Raw genomic sequence first — 17,650 nt, forward strand, 5'->3', positions numbered from 1 at the left:
GGAGAAGGTTTTGCTGCGAGCACCTGGTGAGTTAAAGGCCAGGTGCTGCACAGCTTTGACTGCCAATTAGAGCGGTGACCATGTGAGAGCCGCCCGAGATAACTTCTAATTAACAATGGACCTCAGAGGCATAACAATTAGCCTTTCCTTCACATACACCCACATGGCACCTGACAAAACCTGCCTTTTTCAAATAATACCCTACTGAGGACCGGCAAGGTAAAATAGCATGCATTATAATCTGGAGCAAAGCATTGTAGGAAAGAGAGCGACATTTTTAGAAAGAAAATTGTAGAAATTACAGGAAAGAATGTCCAATGCCAGCAGTACCATAATATCCCTAATAACATAGTAGATTCATTCAATTACTACGGTCTAAGCAAAAGTACTTTTTACCATCATAATTCAAGAAAACACACACTTTTGACTGTACAAATATTAACTTTAGGTCAAATGAATGGAAACTTTTGACCTACAGTTAATATATCAAGTCAAAATGTCAAATGGCAACAGTAAAAATAACATAATATCTCTAATAACATATAAGATTCATTAAATTACTGTGCTCAAAGCAAAAGTACTTTTTACCATCATAATTCGAGAAAACACTTTTTACTGTAAATATATTAACTGTAGCTCAAATTAATGGATAAATACCATCATTTTACAAGCATTAAAATGTATTGTTCTTTAAACATTATATATTTCACTTATATGTACATTTACAGTTGAATTTCTTTGATATTAAGCAAAATAATGCCTCAATTTCTACACAAACAAGATGTTAAAAACATTGTATATGTTTGTCAAAGCTAGTAATATCAAGGTAAAATATAAAATATCTTTAAATATAGCTTCATGTAGGCTAATGCGCTTGTACATATGTATTTATATATACATATGCCCCCCCCCCCCCCCCCTCTCAACCCTCTTGTTTTGTTTCTTTGTAACTTTTTGGCTTTGTTTTTGTTTGTCTACCCTCCCTCCCAAATGTGAAGCGTCTTTGGGTTCAAGAAAAGCGCTATAGAAATCAAATGTATTATTTATTTTTATTATTTTAAATGACATTTAAGTCAAAGTCAAAGTCAGCTTTATTGTCAAAATGACTACGTGTGTTATACATCCAGAAATCTCGAGATACCGTTTCCCGCAGTCCCACAGTGTGACTTATATACATAAAACAAAACAAAAAGGGCCTAGATAAACGGGGTATACAATTTAAAATAGAATATAATTGGGATGAAACCCTCTTTAATGGTCACACATGCAGAGCACACAGCACACACAGTGAAATGTGGCCTCTGCATTTAACCCATCCTAAATGTTAATAATATATTTAAAATGTTAATGTGCCATACACGAGGAAAACATGTTGTATATTGCATAGGTGAGTCTCTCTAATGGACATCTCTCCTGACAAGGTCACACACTGCCTGACTGTCAACATGACTATAATGAGAAAAATATACAAAGGCCGCTGAGTGACGAGTGATGCTACTCTCAACCTAAGTGATTTTTCCAGGAAGGATTGGAGCAGCAAGGGGACTCTGGCCCTTTCTCATTTCATCAAATCCCCCTCCTCGACTCCTCGACTAAGTCTCGAGGATAGGAGTCGAGGAGGGGAGTTCGAGAAATGAGAAAGGGACGATGTGACGGGAACAGAGACAACAAGGATGGAAGTCAATAACAGCACAAAGGATATGTCGGTGTATAGCTGAGCATCTGTGTGTATATATTACAAAGACGCTAAGAGGTATTGGTTCCATGTTTGGGTTATTGTATGCCATGCCTCTCTGTTAACCTCTACTTCACATTTGGTGACATTCTGATGCTTATTTCCAGAGAGGAGGCAACATTTTCACTATGTCGGTTACAAACATCAACCAAAACAAACTATTGTGCAGCAACATATCGTCATACAACCATCCATTTAAAAAACTAGACATATTAATAATACAAATAATAATTTATTCTATTTAGAGGCGCCTTTCAAAGCACCCACGGACACCTGAGATTAAGGAGGACATATCATGCTAGTTTTCAGGTTAATGTTTGTATTTTCTGCCTCTACTGTGACACGTTTTGTTGTTCAAGAGGTCGGGATCTCAGTCTTTGCAGTCTTTACAAACCAAACACTGTAAAGGAAAGGGAAAACTCCAAAAAGTATAATAGTAGTTCTTCCTCCTCTGCTTTAACACAACGCATCCATCCCTCTTGGAGCTGTAGATTCCCTCCCTGCCCTCCTCCAAAGGCACCTGCCAATAAGCATGACCAAACAAGCGGTGGCAGAATGAAGCCATGCAGTAATTGGACAAGACTAATTGCAATAGTGAAGTCTCAGAGTGTCTGATTGCTCTGGGGAAGGACAGCAGTCACAGGACGGCTCGCTTTGTTTGCGCAGGCCAACATTGTTTGACTTGTCACTTTGTAATTAGGATTGCACAGAACTTTGTACGGATGTCTGGGACTCAGACTGGATCTGCATAATGCTTCTTTGTGTCGTGGGATGTCATCTTTTCACATTGTGTTACCCACAGACAGTGGCGTTTTTATATGTACAAAAGTGGTGGGGCACAAAAAACGTAGATGTCTATATATAAGCTTCTGCAGTGAGGTTCATGGCTGGTGAGGCTCTGGCTCTGACTCTTCAGGTTTACAAATATTATATTTTGACCTAAATCAAAATATAATATTATTTTCAAAGCTTTTTTTGTCTGATGCTTCGATTAATTTTAAACAGACAGTTCAACAGAAGGATACCCAACAAATGTAATTTTATCATTTAAATATTGAATTGTTCTCTCTTAGTAAGACCACCATTTTCAATAAAATGGTGGTCTTACCTTGACTTGAAGATGAAGTCCATTTGCCTATAGTAGTGATACAAATGCCACTTCAATCTCATTAGTATGCAGAAAAAGTGGCAGGTCGCCCCGCCCCCTTTCGACCGAAAGTCCCGCCTTATTTGACCGGAAGTCCCGCCTTTTTATTTTATTTTGAAACCGGAAGTCCCGCCTCGTTCGACCGGATGTCCCGCCCCCGCTTCCGGCGGATGTCCCGCCCCCGCTTCCGGCGGATGTCCCGCCCCCGCTTCCGGTTTTCAAAATAAAATTAAAAATAAATTAAAAAAATGAGAAAAATAAAATGCCGTTGTTTTCAATCAATTAATATGTCTAGGATATATGTCCCGCCTCCTTACCACTTCCTGTGTGGTTAATCCTGTATACAGTATCGAATGTAACTTACAAATACTTGCAAATAACATGAAATTAATCCCAAAAGTAAGGCATCTTTAAAACATATATTTAAACCTCTCTGTTTTTGCAAACAGGACATGACAGGACATGAGGGGAGAGAACATATGGTGGAGGAGGGGGAACACACACACACACACACACACACACACACACACTTTCCCCCGCCCCTCACCCTCTCCCTCTGTCTAAATAAAAAGCCATCGTCTTTAGTCACTCTTAAATATTTTTCAAGTCGAGAGAAAATGGCCAAGAGACGTCTTGATATGAATTTAATCAGCGAGACACCGGTGACAACTTACAGCCATCCGTTGGGTGCTCCAAATCAAAGTAAAGCATATAAAAAACAGATATTTTAAAAAGTCAGCCTTTTTGCTAAAGGATAAGGGTGGGGGAAAACCACAAACCCCCTATGGAGAAGTCATAAACCCCCTATGGAGACAAACATGTTGTAAAGGTAGGTAGGTAATATACTTAAATATATATATATAGAAAGTCAGAGAATATTTATCAGAGGATAAACCATATACATTTGTACAAGTCGACACTGGTGCATTTTGTAAGAAAACAGAGTTTTCGTACTCAGACCGCTGCAACAATTTCAAGCAGATCTCTGTGATATGCAGTCGCTGTCCGAATATAATGATGGTTTTAATTATTTATTAACAGTCGTAAATGTATATAGAAAAACCTGTGCTCAACATTAAAGAAAAAGAAGGGTAAGGTTACCAAAAAGCTTTTGATATAGTTTTAACACACAGCGAGATCCCTAAAAAGTCACTAACAGCTGCGGGGAAAGAATTCTTTTAAATAAAGTTTTTCAAAACTTGTTGAAGAAAAGAGGTATTGCATATTATACAACAGCCATTGACATATAGGCATGTATGGTAGAAAGATTTAACCGTACGCTGAAAACTAGAATGTGGAGGTATTTTACAGTTAAAAACACTCCTAGACCTAAAAAGTATTTGCCCCGCCATAAAAAAAGCCAATATAACGCTAATTTGTTAAACAGGAATAATCCTATTGGCTGTTTTTAGAGTCATTTACATATTGCCTAGCCTATATAAGTACATTCCGAACATCTAAACAGCCTCTCTCCACTTTTCCTCCATCAGACAAAGATATCTGGTAAGTACTTTTATTTTAATGTTATAATATCATGTAGCCTAGTTAGTTAGTTAATGCTGCTTGATGGGTGTTAAAGAACCTCTATGCAATTGTTGGTTTTTCTATTATATATATATATATATATATAACAAACGTAGATTGCAATTTTTTAAGAAGCTTTTAATGAAGTATCCTTCTAAATACAAAATACATGATTAAGTCCTCAAGTAAAATGAAGTATAGATTGATGTGAAAGTATCCTGAATAACGTTTTTTAACATACATGCTCTAACAGGTGCTGTGACCGTCCTACAACTGAAATGGTCTCAGCTCGGATCTCTGCATCAAGTCAGGCCTGACAACCTCAATAAAGACTGTGCTCGAGAATTAAAAACACATTTGTACAAGTCGACACGGGTGCATTTTGTTAAGAAAACAGAGTTTTCGTACTCAGACCGCTGCAACAATTTCAAGCAGATCTCTGCGATATGCAGTCGCTGCCCGAATATAATGATGGCTTTAATTATTTGTTAACAGTCATAAATGTATTTAGAAAAACCTGTGCTCAAACATTAAAAAGAAAAAGAAGGGTAAGGTTACCAAAGCTTTTTGATACAGTTTTAACACACAGCGAGATCCCTAAAAAGTTAGGGGAAAGAAGGGGGGAAAAGGGGACTCTCATTATACTGAAGCAAAGTTTCAGGGGACTCTCATTATACTGAAGCAAAGTTCTGCCATTGCTTTTGGTATTTGTTCAACACATTCGCAGCAGTCGGTTAGCGGGAGATGATCTATAAGATTATTATGATCCGGTAATGGCTCTACAACACCATCCTCTAGTTTAAATTTCTTCACTTTGTTTCTTTTTCTTTTCACCTTCCTTCTTTTTGTCTTTTTAGTTTTCCGTCCTATGGTCCCTTTTCTTTTCATTCGCATTCTGCGTTTGCTTTTAATTTTTCTTCTCCTTTTCATGTTGCTTTTTCTTTTTCTTCGTTTTTCTTTACTTTTTCTATTCTTTTCTGCTAATTGTCGTTTGCGATCTTGGCGAGTGGTATGAGATATACTGTTTCTATAAAGGTTATCTATAATACCATCTTTTAAAGAAAGATATTCTTCATATGTCATGTTATCATGGTCCTCTTTTGTCCTAAAGACCTTACATGGATATGATATAGATGAGAGCTCTTCTTCGGGGACATCCTCTCCCCTACTTTGTAACATCCAGTCATTAAGCCCATATCCATTATCCTGGTGATAATAAGGGCAGGCTACATCAGACTTGGTTTTTCTCAGATCCATGGCTAGTTTTTAACGGTCGTCCTTAGTTTTATATGATTTGCTGAGTGGGTGAGACATATTGGGTTGAGTGGGAAGGCTTCATCTGTAGAAAGTACTCTGTTTGAGGAGATTTCGTAATAATGGCAGTTTGTCATTTTTTAGGGTATTTCAGTGAAACAAGGCTGTTTTGAACATTTGACAGATTTATGCTTAAATTCTCTGGTAAAGTTACTGAAAGATACACTTTGTGTATAAAAGCTGAAAAGTAGATAATGAAGTGTGCTTTGTGTGTACAGACACACAGAAAACACTGAAAAACACAACAAGAAGGACTGTAATACACATGTATCAGACACGCTCCCCTTGCTATAATGATGACAACAGTTTTTAGATGTAAAAAACACTTTTTTTATTTTTTTCACACGCAAAATCAATAGTTATACTGATTGTAGCATCCCCAGGACAGTCTCCAGCTTAGAATTCCCCATATTACTGGAGATATCGTGATGGAGTTTTTTCACTTCAGTCAAAATATTCACGTCTATGCTGTTTTTGACGCAAAGATGCATTACATCTACAAACAGAGCATACAATGAGAGCACATGATACACTGTTGATGTTTGTTTCATTTCTGAGATAATGTTACAGAATGTTTCGGAAAATGAAGATTCCAGGACCACTTTAAATGTTTCGTTTACAATCATTTCCCAATGACCCGGAATAGTACTGCCAGAACGAACGATATCCAAAATGTCTTCTAGTTTACAAACTTCAGCCATTCTGCTTACACGGGGGTCACTACTCATTCTGTTTTCAATCGTCCCCATCATCCCACTTATTAAACGGGTAAGGACTACATTATGATCAATATATACAGAGCGTTTTGCATAGTAGTTTCCCATTTTTATTTTACTTAAAGAAAAAAGTCACTGCATTGAACAAGTCCCTGGCTTCTTCTCCATCCGACTGCTGTTTGTTAGTCTTCTTCTTCTTCTCCATCAAACTCTGTATGGATATTTCAAGTCTCTCCTTGAGGCATCTGCATTTTACAAGCTTGTGCAGAAAGGCTTCCGAAGCGCGTCCTATCCTCAGTTTATCCTCGCAAATGCCTTTTTCAATAAGACTCTGGTCAATCACTGCAACGAAGTCGGCGAGCCAAAGTCTTTTCATTAACGCTTTGTAATTGTTTCTGAAGAAGAAATCGGGCATGTCATTCCGACAATCGTGTTGCCTCTGGTCGGGGTTACTGCGTCGGCATTCTTTGCAGATTTCTTTTCTGTACCGATACATCACCATCTCCAGAATATAAAACAATTCCGATTTCACTGTGTCCCTAAACCGAGACTTCTTGACCCGAGGAGTAGCATCAGCAGCAGTAGTACTGCAAGATTCGGGTTTCCCACATGGTGGTGTCGCTGGTGGACTCTGTTCCTGACTGCAACTCGCGGGGGGAGTCTTGGCTTTTCTCTGCTCCATGGCTAGTTTACAACGATCGTCTTAGTGAGGTCCTTCGTTTTAGAAGATTTGCTGAGTGGAGGGTGGGGCTCATTGCGTTGAATGGGGGAGTCAATTATAGAATTGAGAGTTTTTAGAAAAAAAGTTCTTTAAGCGTTGTAGCTTTTTCATCTCATCTCCAGCAATAGGTGACATTTAAGAATAAGTAATAGTTTTGTCAAGATTCTACAGAAAAAAGTCAAAAAAAAAAAGTATAGTACGTCAGAAATATGTAAAAGTCATATAGTATGTTGAAAATCAAAAAAAGAAAACTCAATTCAATACAAATTAATGAATATTTTACCCTGTTCTAAAAGTTTTGCACCCTTAAAGAAAAACCCCTTCCTTACCAACTACTTCATATTATACCCTTTGTTAAGTGTTGTGTACATCAGGGTGTATCTCAAAGTATCTTGGTAACATAAAATAACTAAAATATGTAAGTTTATCAGAAAAGAAAAAACCTTGTTTTATCTGAACAAGTGTTGCATACACCAAAGTGTGTTTAAAAGTATCTTAGTAACACAAGAAAAAGAGAAGAAAGCGTTAATGTTAACAAACACTGGATTGTTCCACTGAAATAATAAATAAATAATTTCAAAAAGTGCTCTTAAAAAGAACAAATGTATTCAGATAAAAGTATTTTGTTAGACTATTAAGTCCACGATGGTTATATTTAACCCCTAACCCATTTGTATTATATGTCTGTTGTCCTAATAAAGCCAGAGTCACCTGAATTAATTTTGTCTCCAGACCTTTTTTATTTTTTACATTTTGTAACAATCTTAAAACATTTGTGGTTTGACTCTTTTTAAAAAAGTTATTTTTCATCTATCATTTTCAACCAAGCAGCAAGAGGTCAAATGTAAGTCAAAAGTAATAGTTTGTCACGATTTTATGGGAAATAGTCAGAGCGCTATGTCACATCTTAAAGACAGCTTGAACTGGATAAATGGTTAGTCTTTTTCAAACATACCGTACGTTCTGCATGTTAGTATATCTGGCCCATCGATTTAGACCCTACTGCCCTAGACGCATGCCCTCAATAGGGTAGTCACGCTTTGGGAAGAGGTGTTTCATTTCACAGATCCACCTTGATTGTTATTGTGAAGAGGGACGGGGGAGGAACATTCATAGGATGAAGAAGCATAAACATAACTTGTTTGTAAAACGGACAGCACATCAGTTTCAAGAAAGATGACACCGTGTTTATGCATGACATGCAACATATCTTGAAGTCCTACAAAAAAAAAAAAAAGGTACAAGTATATTGTGTTGAAAATATCGCCAAAAAGTCGTAATATTGTATAATGTATTAGTTGCATGTTGTATTTTTGCTAGCAATCACTATGTAGTTTTTTCCAAAAATATAATGGGAAAAAAAGCGAGAAAGACAAAAACAAAATACGTTGAAAAGTGGATGAGTATGTCTGTCTCTCGGGGGTTGGTTAGTTAAGAGTCACAGTCTTAAAGAAAATCTGCTCAGAAAAAGTACTTAACTTTCTACCAGTTGTAGAGTTGTCATACATAAAAAACACTATCATAGGTCTAGGAGTGTTTTTAGCTGTAAAATACCTCCACATTTTAGTTTTCAGCGTACGGTTAAATCTTTCTACCATACATGCCTTTATGTCAATGGCGGTTATATATAATGTTGTATACCGTTTTTCTTCAACAAGTTTTGAAAAACTTTATTAAACTTTATTAAAGAATTCTTTCCCCTCAGCTGTTTGTAACTTTTTAGGGATCTCGCTGTGTGTTAAAACTGTATCAAAAAGCTTTGGTAACCTTACCCTTCTTTTTCTTTTTAATGTTTGAGCACAGGTTTTTCTAAATACATTTATGACTGTTAACAAATAATTAAAGCCATCATTATATTCGGACAGCGACTGCATATCGCAGAGATCTGCTTGAAATTGTTGCAGCGGTCTGAGTACGAAAACTCTGTTTTCTTAACAAAATGCACCCGTGTCGACTTGTACAAATGTGTTTTTAATTCTCGAGCACAGTCTTTATTGAGGTTGTCAGGCCTGACTTGATGCAGAGATCCGAGCTGAGACCATTTCAGTTGTAGGACGGTCACAGCACCTGTTAGAGCATGTATGTTAAAAAACGTTATTCAGGATACTTTCACATCAATCTATACTTCATTTTACTTGAGGACTTAATCATGTATTTTGTATTTAGAAGGATACTTCATTAAAAGCTTCTTAAAAAATTGCAATCTACGTTTGTTATATATATATATATATATATATAATAGAAAAACCAACAATTGCATAGAGGTTCTTTAACACCCATCAAGCAGCATTAACTAACTAACTAGGCTACATGATATTATAACATTAAAATAAAAGTACTTACCAGATATCTTTGTCTGATGGAGGAAAAGTGGAGAGAGGCTGTTTAGATGTTCGGAATGTACTTATATAGGCTAGGCAATATGTAAATGACTCTAAAAACAGCCAATAGGATTATTCCTGTTTAACAAATTAGCGTTATATTGGCTTTTTTTATGGCGGGGCAAATACTTTTTAGGTCTAGGAGTGTTTTTAACTGTAAAATACCTCCACATTCTAGTTTTCAGCGTACGGTTAAATCTTTCTACCATACATGCCTATATGTCAATGGCTGTTGTATAATATGCAATACCTCTTTTCTTCAACAAGTTTTGAAAAACTTTATTTAAAAGAATTCTTTCCCCGCAGCTGTTAGTGACTTTTTAGGGATCTCGCTGTGTGTTAAAACTATATCAAAAGCTTTTTGGTAACCTTACCCTTCTTTTTCTTTAATGTTTGAGCACAGGTTTTTCTATATACATTTATGACTGTTAATAAATAATTAAAACCATCATTATATTCGGACAGCGACTGCATATCACAGAGATCTGCTTGAAATTGTTGCAGCGGTCTGAGTACGAAAACTCTGTTTTCTTACAAAATGCACCAGTGTCGACTTGTACAAATGTATATGGTTTATCCTCTGATAAATATTCTCTGACTTTCTATATATATATATTTAAGTATATTACCTACCTACCTCCCTCTGTTTACAACATGTTTGTCTCCATAGGGGGTTTATGACTTCTCCATAGGGGGTTTGTGGTTTTCCCCCACCCTTATCCTTTAGCAAAAAGGCTGACTTTTTAAAATATCTGTTTTTTATATGCTTTACTTTGATTTGGAGCACCCAACGGATGGCTGTAAGTTGTCACCGGTGTCTTGCTGATTAAATTCATATCAAGACGTCTCTTGGCCATTTTCTCTCGACTTGAAAAATATTTAAGAGTGACTAAAGACGATGGCTTTTTATTTAGACAGAGGGACAGGGTGAGGGGCGGGGGAAAGTGTGTGTGTGTGTGTGTGTGTGTGTGTGTGTGTGTGTGTGTGTGTGTTCCCCCTCCTCCACCATATGTTCTCTCCCCTCATGTCCTGTCATGTCCTGTTTGCAAAAACAGAGAGGTTTAAATATATGTTTTAAAGATGCCTTACTTTTGGGATTAATTTCATGTTATATTCATGTTGTATTTGTAAATTACATTCGATACTGTATACAGGATTAACCACACAGGAAGTGGTAAGGAGGCGGGACATATATCCTAGACATATTAATTGATTGAAAACAACGGCATTTTATTTTTCTCATTTTTTAAATTTTAATTTTTTTATTTTTTTTATTTTGAAAACCGGAAGCGGGGGCGGGACATCCGCCGGAAGCGGGGGCGGGACATCCGGTCGAACGAGGCGGGACTTCCGGTCGAACGAGGCGGGACTTCCGGTTTCAAAATAAAAAGGCGGGACTTCCGGTCAAATAAGGCGGGACTTCCGGTCGAAAAGGGGCGGGGCGACCTGTCACTTTGTCTGCATACTAATGAGATTGAAGTGGCATTTGTATCACTACTGCCTATCCTTCTGGACAAAAATCTCTATTACTTTTCTGTAAAAGTCCTCCTTATGTTCTTGTAGTTTCAAAAGTCTATCATAAATCCAAATGATGGATTTATGATTAGAAAATTATATAAGTAGGGTAGACATGTGGATATTATCCGGCTGAATAAAACGTGCATTTATCTAACAGCTACGTTTCCCACAGATCTTATTTTGAGCTATTTTCTAAAATCCTATGGAGAAATCTCATTGCTTTTTTGTGGAGGGAAGCCATGCGCAGCTTACTTCCTGGTTTTAGGACGCGTCTCTCTCCTCCTCTTCACCTGCTCTTCACACACCACACTTTTCACGGCACACGTACTTACAGCCAATCAGCTCTGAATGATGTGAGATGACGTATGGTGGGGGTGGCAGCACTTTGCCCCTATGGTCATTATTTTTTGCCACACTAATTAAATAGGAAAATACTCTGAGCATGCGCAGTGTAGTATTTACAGTCACCGTTCACTTAGACAGTGAGAGGGAGGGGCAGGGTTGGGTTTTGTCCCACATGGCTCTAAAAAGCTCGATAGGCACACACTGTAGACACTAATTAGAAGAACACAGACTAAAACAGCAATGAGACGAATCAGATGATTAAACATGATCTTAAAATATATTTTATATTATTTTTTTGCATTTCTTTGTAATCATTATTTTTTCCGGCTGTGTATTTTCAAATGCTAGCGCACTCGAGCTGGTTTCTCCAAAATGACCTACCCCACCTTTAATTACACATCCGAAAAGGGGTGAGAAGAAGTTTTCACTTTTTTAATCCCACACCTTCTCCCAAAAACGAAATAACCGCAAACACGTTCAATAAGCTATTTAACTTTGAGACAAGGGAACCGGCAGGGGTAAAATTCTAACTCATTTCCAGGTTTAAGGACTCACTCCTGCCCCCCTCCATCTCACAGATCAGCCCTAGTTATACCAGATAACAGATCAAGCTTTTGACTCAGTATCTGCCTGATATTGGATGTCATTTTTGGCGTTTCCTTGTGTGTAATCATCTCCAATAACCTTGCAATTTGCGGCAGCCAAGAACAACGCGTTCTGTAATAGCTCACAAAAAAAGTAAAGGCCACGCATTCTCCACATGTGCCCAGGGTATAAGAAGTCTGCTCATGCTTGAGTACAAAAAGAATGGTGCTGAGGTGTTTCCTGGAAAAAAGCCAGGACTGTTAAGTGGAAACAGAGGGCACATCAAAAAGCTGGGGAGAAGTCCAAGGGGAGAGCTGTGAAGGGGGAAAGACAGCCTGTGACCGAGCCGAGGGGCCAGAGGAAGAAGACTGTAAGTATTAGTGAAATGTGCTTCTACATGCTGCAGAAACATGCAGACCACCACCCGAGGGACTGCAAGTATTTCTGCTGCCTCGCTCCCAGACCCCGATGTAAAGCCGGGAGCTTTCAGGCTCTGATTGGGTCTGCTGAGTCCTCCGTCGGGGAGCTGAGAGTCTGAATGTCTGATTACAGTAAAGCCCGCGATCACTGCCCTGAGATGGCAAAAGTACGCACATCCTTCACTCAAGTAGAATTTAAAAATACTCTGGTAAAAGTAGAAGTACTGACTAAACGTCTTTACTCAAGTAAAAGTAAAGAGGCTTTGAAATGTACTTCAGTAAAAAGTACCCATAGCTAGCAGCTGTTTTAAAGAGTACCTGACCTCCCTTTATATTAACAGAACAATAATGTCATTGTTAGCTAATGAATGTTTCCATGCTGAACAATGGCAACATGACAACGTTTCCATTGGTCCCTCTTCTTTAGAGAAGACCAGGAAGTGATGGATACACGGATCGTGTTCAAATCAATAGGCACGCAGTGACTCTGAAGAATAATGACCACGCACCAACACACATTCAGACTAAAGGAACCAGCTGTTTGGGAAATGAGAGAAGTAGAAAGTACAGGTATTTGAGTTCAACATGTAAGAAGTAGAAAGTACAGGTATTTGAGTTCAACATGTAAGAATTAGAAAGTACAGGTATTTGGGTTCAACATGTAAGAAGTAGAAAGTACAGGTATTTGGGTTCAACATGTAATAAGTAGAAAGTACAGGTATTTGGGTTCAACATGTAAGAAGTAGAAAGTTCAGGTATTTGTGTTCAACATGTAAGAAGTAGAAAGTACAGGTATTTGGGTTCAACATGTAAGAAGTAGAAAGTACAGGTATTTGTGTTCAACATGTAAGAAGTAGAAAGTACAGGTATTTGAGTTCAACATGTAAGAAGTAGAAAGTTCAGGTATTTGTGTTCAACATGTGAGAAGTAGAAAGTACAGGTATTTGAGTTCAACATGTAAGAAGTAGAACGTTCAGGTATTTGGGTTCAACATGTAAGAAGTAGAAAGTACAGGTATTTGAGTTCAACATGTAATAAGTAGAAAGTACAGGTATTTGGGTTCAACATGTAAGAAGTAGAAAGTAGAGGTATTTGAGTTCAACATGTAATAAGTAGAAAGTACAGGTATTTGGGTTCAACATGTAAGAAGTAGAAAGTACAGGTATTTGTGTTCAACATGTAAGAAGTAGAAAGTACAGGTATTTGAGTTCAACATGTAAGAAGTAGAAAGTACAGGTATTTGGGTTCAACATGTAAGAAGTAGAAGGTACAGGTATTTGGGTTCAACATGTAATAAGTAGAAAGTACAGGTATTTGGGTTCAACATGTAAGAAGTAGAAAGTACAGGTATTTGTGTTCAACATGTAAGAAGTAGAAAGTACAGGTATTTGAGTTCAACATGTAAGAAGTAGAAAGTTCAGGTATTTGGGTTCAACATGTAAGAAGTAGAAAGTACAGGTATTTGGGTTCAACATGTAAGAAGTAGAAAGTACAGGTATTTGTGTTCAACATGTAAGAAGTAGAAAGTACAGGTATTTGAGTTCAACATGTAAGAAGTAGAAAGTTCAGGTATTTGTGTTCAACATGTGAGAAGTAAAAAGTACAGGTATTTGAGTTCAACATGTAAGAAGTAGAACGTTCAGGTATTTGGGTTCAACATGTAAGAAGTAGAAAGTACAGGTATTTGAGTTCAACATGTAAGAAGTAGAAAGTACAGGTATTTGAGTTCAACATGTAATAAGTAGAAAGTACAGGTATTTGAGTTCAACATGTAAGAAGTAGAAAGTACAGGTATTTGAGTTCAACATGTAAGAAGTAGAAAGTACAGGTATTAGAGTTCAACATGTAAGAAGTAGAAAGTACAGGTATTTGAGTTCAACATGTAAGAAGTGGAAAGTACAGGTATTTGAGTTCAACATGTAAGAAGTAGAAAGTACAGGTATTTGAGTTCAAAGTGTAATAAGTAGAAAGTACAGGTATTTGTGTTCAACATGTAAGAAGTAGAAAGTACAGGTATTTGTGTTCAACATGTAAGAAGTAGAAAGTTCAGGTATTTGTGTTCAACATGTAAGAAGTAGAAATTACAGGTATTTGAGTTCAACATGTAAGAAGTAGAAAGTACAGGTATTTGAGTTCAACATGTAAGAAGTAGAAAGTACAGGTATTTGGGTTCAACATGTAAGAAGTAGAAAGTACAGGTATTTGGGTTCAACATGTAATAAGTAGAAAGTACAGGTATTTGGGTTCAACATGTAAGAAGTAGAAAGTACAGGTATTTGTGTTCAACATGTAAGAAGTAGAAAGTACAGGTATTTGAGTTCAACATGTAAGAAGTAGAAAGTTCAGGTATTTGGGTTCAACATGTAAGAAGTAGAAAGTACAGGTATTTGGGTTCAACATGTAAGAAGTAGAAAGTACAGGTATTTGTGTTCAACATGTAAGAAGTAGAAAGTACAGGTATTTGAGTTCAACATGTAAGAAGTAGAAAGTTCAGGTATTTGTGTTCAACATGTGAGAAGTAGAAAGTACAGGTATTTGAGTTCAACATGTAAGAAGTAGAACGTTCAGGTATTTGGGTTCAACATGTAAGAAGTAGAAAGTACAGGTATTTGAGTTCAACATGTAAGAAGTAGAAAGTACAGGTATTTGAGTTCAACATGTAATAAGTAGAAAGTACAGGTATTTGGGTTCAACATGTAAGAAGTAGAAAGTACAGGTATTTGAGTTCAACATGTAATAAGTAGAAAGTACAGGTATTTGGGTTCAACATGTAAGAAGTAGAAAGTACAGGTATTTGTGTTCAACATGTAAGAAGTAGAAAGTACAGGTATTTGAGTTCAACATGTAAGAAGTAGAAAGTACAGGTATTTGAGTTCAACATGTGAGAAGTAGAAAGTACAGGTATTTGAGTTCAACATGTAAGAAGTAGAAAGTACAGGTATTTGAGTTCAACATGTAAGAAGTAGAAAGTACAGGTATTAGAGTTCAACATGTAAGAAGTAGAAAGTACAGGTATTTGAGTTCAACATGTAAGAAGTGGAAAGTACAGGTATTTGAGTTCAACGTGTAAGAAGTAGAAAGTACAGGTATTTGAGTTCAAAGTGTAATAAGTAGAAAGTACAGGTATTTGTGTTCAACATGTAAGAAGTAGAAAGTACAGGTATTTGTGTTCAACATGTAAGAAGTAGAAAGTTCAGGTATTTGTGTTCAACATGTAAGAAGTAGAAATTACAGGTATTTGAGTTCAACATGTAAGAAGTAGAAAGTACAGGTATTTGAGTTCAACATGTAAGAAGTAGAAAGTACAGGTATTTGAGTTCAACATGTGAGAAGTAGAAAGTACAGGTATTTGAGTTCAACATGTAAGAAGCAGAAAGTACAGGTATTTGAGTTCAACATGTGAGAAGTAGAAAGTACAGGTATTTGAGTTCAACATGTAAGAAGTAGAAAGTACAGGTATTTGAGTTCAACATGTAAGAAGTGGAAATGCTATTCGTTTCTGTTCGCGGTGGCGTGCTTTGAAGTGGAAACAGCTCTGCCGTTTCGTCACATGTGTTGTCTCCATCTGGCTGGCAGCTGGTGAGAGTTGCCATGATTCTTTGTGACTCAATGCCTCTTCTGTTCTCTATTGTTAAAAAGGAGCCCACAAAAGGACTTGCTTCCCATCCACAGGAATCGTTTAAATCACAACGCATACGGAGAGCAGTCTATCTGTCTGAAAGCCCCTCTCTCTTTAATACAGTAACTAATGGCAATTGCTCATGGCAACCACCATTTCCAGATGTAACTGGGTTCCTTGATAAAGGATACCACCATCTCAATGTCTCTAAATGCTGCAGCGCTGTGCTGCCCCCCCCCCCAAGGTCACACCATCCATTCTGATTGGAGGTGCGATGCTAATGTATTCTACTTGCTTATTATTTATAATGGCATGGAGAGTGGAACATTAACCGCTGTGCTGCAGACACCTTCATTAGCAGATGAGGTGACATCTCATGCAAAACACACAACAGGGGGGATCGTTTCATAAACTCTCAGCCTGGTGATTACTCACCTCTGGATATCACACTGACAATCACACATTCATGGATGTTTACAGCAAATGAAGAAGGATTTCTGACGGAGGAAAGTGCTGTTTTAGTTATTCCAGGACACACACACACACACACACACACACACAAACACACACACACACACACACACGCACGCACGCACGCACGCACACACACACTCTGAAATGTACAGCTCAGATATCTCTCCTCCGCACATCTGCTGTATGTGCAACAGTTGCTGGAGCTTAGCTGAACACAGCACATGGTGTAGTCCTTTTGAACTCTGAGCAGCAGCACAGAGAAAAAGCCAAGGAATCAGAAACCAGCCCTCAAAGAGAAGAACAAGTTACTTTTTCTCAACAGGACACTTCAGGATTGGCTTGTTTCTGACTGAACACACAAGGACATCAAGACCAGTGCACACACATACCCCAAAAGCAGGGGTATAGAATAAAGAAGCATGTTAAATCTGCAGAAGTGCAAACCCACTATGCATGTCGCGTTCTACTCGACAGGTAAGTATTTTGTGCAGGTTTTTGCAGAAGAAAGTTAAAGTGCAACACCTTGTCAGCATCACTTTACGACTTTAAGCCCCCATGCGCACATCTCCGTTTGGAGACCCGACGCTAAAAGTGGACTGAAAGGTGACACCGGTGTTCGATACGGGGTTAACAAGCACGCTTTGTGTCTGCGTGTACTCACTTGGAGGGAGTGAAGCCCGGGTTGTCAGCGAAGTCCCGTTAGTCCCGTGCGTAGGGGCGGCAGATCCACGGAGAAGAAAAGAGAAGCGGAACGCTGCGTGAAGCGTCCGATGTAAAGGGAGAAACAAGCTCCAAACTGGCAACCTCACATCGTTGGATTTAAAGAGAGAAAACCACCGGGAGGAGGTTGTTACTCCCCTCCTGGAACATGCACATCCAGCGCGTGTTCCTGCAGGAGGAGGAGGAGGAGGAGGAGGAGGAGGAGGAGGAGGAGGAGGAGGAGGAGGAGGACACCGATGCTCGCTCCCAGGCAATGAGAGGCATTTTAATTTCTGACTGCTGACCATGAGGGGCTACGCTGCTACGCCCCTCAGCATCCTCACTCACTCACACACACACACACACACACACACACACACACACACACACACACACACACACACACACACACACACACACACACACACACACACACACACACACACACACACA

General features: G+C 38.2%; 1 protein-coding gene across 2 annotated transcripts in view; it reads right to left on the reverse strand.

Annotated features, from left to right (window-relative positions):
• Positions 1-17,367, reverse strand: part of st3gal1 (ST3 beta-galactoside alpha-2,3-sialyltransferase 1) — a 128,562-nt gene extending 111,195 nt beyond the window's left edge. For both annotated transcript variants that reach the window (XM_034093898.2, XM_034093899.2), the window contains exon 1: positions 17,160-17,367. The gene's annotated coding sequence lies outside the window, so the exon portion shown is untranslated. The remainder of the gene's footprint in view (positions 1-17,159) is intronic.
• Positions 17,368-17,650: the final 283 nt, after the last annotated feature.

Source organism: Pseudochaenichthys georgianus, chromosome 11 (assembly GCF_902827115.2).
Source record: "Pseudochaenichthys georgianus chromosome 11, fPseGeo1.2, whole genome shotgun sequence".
Lineage (NCBI taxonomy): Eukaryota > Metazoa > Chordata > Actinopteri > Perciformes > Channichthyidae > Pseudochaenichthys > Pseudochaenichthys georgianus.